Source organism: Bison bison, unplaced genomic scaffold, assembly GCF_000754665.1.
Source record: "Bison bison bison isolate TAMUID 2011002044 unplaced genomic scaffold, Bison_UMD1.0 scf7180017864289, whole genome shotgun sequence".
Classification (NCBI taxonomy): domain Eukaryota; kingdom Metazoa; phylum Chordata; class Mammalia; order Artiodactyla; family Bovidae; genus Bison; species Bison bison.
In genome coordinates this window covers 903,750-908,284 of record NW_011494861.1, presented here as the reverse complement: position 1 = coordinate 908,284, position 4,535 = coordinate 903,750, and the positions used below count along the sequence as shown (strand labels likewise).

At 38.5% G+C, this 4,535-nt stretch overlaps 1 protein-coding gene across 1 annotated transcript in view; it reads left to right on the top strand.

Moving 5' to 3' along the window:
• TNFSF4 (tumor necrosis factor (ligand) superfamily, member 4) overlaps nucleotides 1–3,317 on the top strand; it is a 33,152-nt gene extending 29,835 nt beyond the window's left edge. The window contains exon 4 of the transcript XR_826096.1: nucleotides 3,255–3,317. The gene's annotated coding sequence lies outside the window, so the exon portion shown is untranslated. The remainder of the gene's footprint in view (nucleotides 1–3,254) is intronic.
• Nucleotides 3,318–4,535: the final 1,218 nt, after the last annotated feature.

The following is a 4,535-nucleotide window of genomic DNA, read 5'->3' as shown; positions in this document are numbered from 1 at the left end:
GACAATTAATCTCAAAAATATACAAGCAACTCCTGCAGCTCAATTCCAGAAAAATAAATGACCCAATGAAAAAATGGGCCAAAGAACTAAATAGACATTTCTCCAAAGACATACAGATGGCTAACAAACACATGAAAAGATGCTCAACATCACTCGTTATCAGAGAAATGCAAATCAAAACCACTATGAGGTACTATTTCACGCCAGTCAGAATGGCTGCTATCCAAAAGTCTACAAGCAATAAATGCTGGAGAGGGTGTGGAGAAAAGGGAACCCTCTTACACTGTTGGTGGGAATGCAAACTAGTACAGCCACAATGGAGAACAGTGTGGAGATTCCTTAAAAAACTGGAAATAGAACTGCCATATGACCCAGCAATCCCCCTGCTGGGCATACACATCAAGGAAACCAGAATTGAAAGAGACACGTGTACCCCAATGTTCATTGCAGCACTGTTTATAATAGCCAGGACATGGAAGCAACCTAGATGTCCATCAGATGAATGGATAAGAAAGCTGTGGTACATATACACAGTGGAGTATTACTCAGCCATTAAAAAGAATACATTTGAATCAGTTCTAATGAGGTGGATGAAACTGGAGCCTATTATACAGAGTGAAGTAAGCCAGAAAGAAAAACACCAATACAGTATACTAACGCATATATATGGAATTTAGAAAGATGGTAACAATAACCCTGTATATGAGACAGCAAAAGAGACACAGATGTATAGAACAGTCTGTTGGACTCTGTGGGAGAGGGAGAGGGTGGGATGATTTGGGAGAATGGCATTGAAACATGTATAATACCATATATGAAATGAGTTGCCAGTCCAGGTTCGATGCACGATACTGGAAGCTAGGGGCTGGTGCACTGGGATGACCCAGAGGGATGGTACGAGGAGGGAGGAGGGAGGAGGGCTCAGGATGGGGAACATGTGTATACCTGTGGTGGATTCATGTTTATATATGGCAAAACCAATACAATATTGTAAAGTTAAAAAAATAATAATACAAAAAAAAGAAATGAAAATAGGCCATTATTTTTGATCTTTTACTCTCAAACCCCAAATACTTGCTGCTGTTCTGTCTATTGTTTATGCCTCTTCTAGCACTCATGTTGGAGAAGACAATGGCACCCCATTCTAGTACTCTTGCCTGGAAAATCCCATGGACGGAGGAGTCTGCTGGGCTGCAGTCCATGGTGGCTGCAGTCCAATAAGAGTCGGACATGACTGAGCTACTTCACTTTCACTTTTCACTTTCATGCACTGGAGAAGGAAATGGCAACCCACTCCAGTGTTCTTGCCTAGAGAATCCCAGGGACGGGGAAGCCTGGTAGGCTGCCGTCTATGGGGTTGCACAGAGTTGGACGTGACTGAAGTGACTTAGCAGTAGCAGCAGCACTCATATATTATCCAGATGCACTGTAGAATATTATTCAGTCAATACAAAATTGATAAAGTATACATTATTTGTATATTTTTCATTTATACTATTTCTCTCCATTTAGTCATGTTGATACTATTTTAAACTCTTAAAATCTATGCAAACACACTCTTTTAGGCAATAAGCAATTCTCATTCCATTTACAATTAAATCTTACTTTATTAGAGATCAAATACATAGCACTTTTGAAAGAGCAGACATCTGAAAGTTCAAAATAAGTTTGTCTATGAATTTTCATTTTTAGAATGTTGAATTATAAGATAAAGAGACTAGAGACTGAGTTAATACATTTCTTATATGCATGCATGCCTGCTCAGTTGCTTCAGTTGTGTCTTTGTGACCCTATGGACTGTAGCCTGCCAGGCTCCTCTGTCCATGGGAGCCTCCAGGCAAGAATACTGGAGTGGGTTGTCATGCCCTCCAGGGGATTTCCTGATCCAGGGATCGAACCTGCATCTCCTGCATTGCAGATGGATTTTTACTCCCAGTGAGGCACCGGGGAAGCCTGATTTCTTATATAGCATTCCTTAGTGTTCTTGCCTGGAGAATCCCAGGGATGGGGGAGCCTGGTGGGCTGCCGTCTGTGGGGTCGCACAGAGTTGGACATGACTGAAGCGACTTAGCAGTAGCAGCAGCAGCATATCATTATTATTATTATTCATCTACAGATAATTGTTGAATTCCTACTTTGCATTATGGTGTGCCTACTATGCTAGGTAGTCAAAATATAAAGAAAAATACAGAATCAGTTCTTTCCAGTAAGTATTGAATATAGTATGTAGCACTAAGTGGAGTGAGGAGAAGCTAGATATCTGATATCAAGATGTCAGATAAAAACTGATGTTGATAACTATAAAGAAAGGAATCAATTTGAAAGATATCAGGAATGAAAACTAATAGGACCTGTTGATTGGTAGGATGTAAGTGGTAGATTTTGTGGTGAGGAATTCATTTGTTCATTCATTAAAACTAATATTTTGAGAGTCATGAAGAAATAAGAAACAAGTGAAAACAAAAGAAATAAAAATGTTAATGCTATGAGAAAAAAAGTGTGAGGTTATTGACTTTAAATGGGGAAGAGACCTTGTTGAGGAGATGCCATTTAACTCAAGATCTGAAAATCTGAAGAAACTAGCTGTTTGAAGCAAAACATGTTGGTAGGGGCCAATGAGGTGGGGGTGGATTATGAAAAAGGAAGTTAAAAAATTGGTCACTTCTATGACCATGTGACCAACTTTGTAAATAAGAACTATAATAATTATGAGTATTTCTCTTATTTTGATATGACCATGTTTATGTATATATTACTGGAGGAGGACATGGCAACCCACTCCCGCATTCTGGCCTGGAGAATCCCCATGGACAGAAGAGCATGGTATGCTACAGTCCATGAGGTCACAGAGTCGGATATGACTGAGTGATTAAGTACAGCACAGCACACGCATAAATTAACCACTCTTTTCCTTCCACTTTCCCATTCCTTCCACTGTGAACACTGTAGCTGTGTTCACAGTGTTAACTTTATATATTAGTGTGACTCAGCTGGAAGAGCAATGAACATCATCCAAAATTGAATAAGCGAACTTTGTATCTTATTTGTGGGAGAGAGTTAACATGCTTTTGGTTATACAAGGAATAGATCCATCATTGGGTGGAAGCATCATTTTGGTATTCTTTTTATTTGGAAGTTACTATGATTGAAAGATGCTGTGTTGACACTGGGTGAACTGTGGAGGGTTTGTACTAGTACAAGTTAGCTAACCTTGAAGTTTAATTCCTCGCTTTCTTTTTCCTCTGTGCTTGCAGGGAGAAGACTGCGTGAAATTTAGAAGGTGGAAATGAAGGAGCAGCTATTTTTATACTCAAAGGTATAAAAATGTTATTTTTCTGGGTCCAGTATTCAAGGGAAAGTGACAGCATGGAGAAAAGGCAAGGAAGCTCCAATATGTAAGATAATAGGAGTCCTTGAGGAAGAAACCAATTTTAAAAACAGAAAAATGTGTCCAAAACTATAGTTTAAAAAATCTCTTCTGAAATGATAAAATTTGAAACCGCATATTACATGCATGGGAATACTGACCCTGAAGGACCAATACCAAGACATAGTAAAATTACTGAATGTAAAAAAAGAAAATAATAGGCATCTAGGCAAAAATGTTTTCACCAGACTCTTTGAGACTAACACTTTATTCATTTTCTTTTTCTGCTGTAAAAGATTATCAGAAACTAGTGGGCTTAAAACAATGGAAATCTATTCTCTTAACAATTCTAGAGGCCAGAAGTCTGACATGAATCCTATAGAGCTAAGATCAAGATGGCAGAAGGGCTGACTCTTCTGGAGGCTCTCAGGGAGAATCCATTTCTTTGCTTTTTCCAACTACTAGAGGCTGTTCTCATTCGTTGGTCAGTAACCCTGGCTCACTTCACATTTTCTCCCCTTGCTTCAATCATCACATTGCCTTCTCTCTTTTTTTGTAGTCAAATCTGCCTCTGCCTTCCTCTCATAAGGATACCTGTGATTACATTTAAGTCCATCTGGAAAATCTAGGGTAACCTCCCCATGTCAAGACTCTCAATCACATCTGCCACATCCCTTTTGCCATATAAGTTGACATATACACAGGTTGCAGATATTAGGAAATGGAGATTTTTGAGTGGGGAGAGGCATTATACAGTCTACTAAAAACACACAGCCAGAAGAAAATGGAGAACATTTAAAATACTCAAGAAAATACAAGACAAAAATTTTATATCCAGCAAAAATAACATTCAAGTACAATGGGCATAGAAAAATTGCTTTCAACTTTAAAAACTCAGGAAATATTGTTCCTATGAACCCTTCTTGAAGAATCTATTAGAAAATAAACTATAATAACTAGATAGACTTTGACCTAGGGACTTGTGATCTGAGAAACCAAGTTTTTTTTTTTTTTTCTTTTTTAATTAATTTTATTTTATTTTTAAACTTTACATAATTGTATTAGTTTTGCCAAATATCAAAATGAATCCACCACAGGTATACATGTGTTCCCCATCCTGAACCCTCCTCCCTCCTCCCTCCCCATACCATCCCTCTGGGTCGTCCCA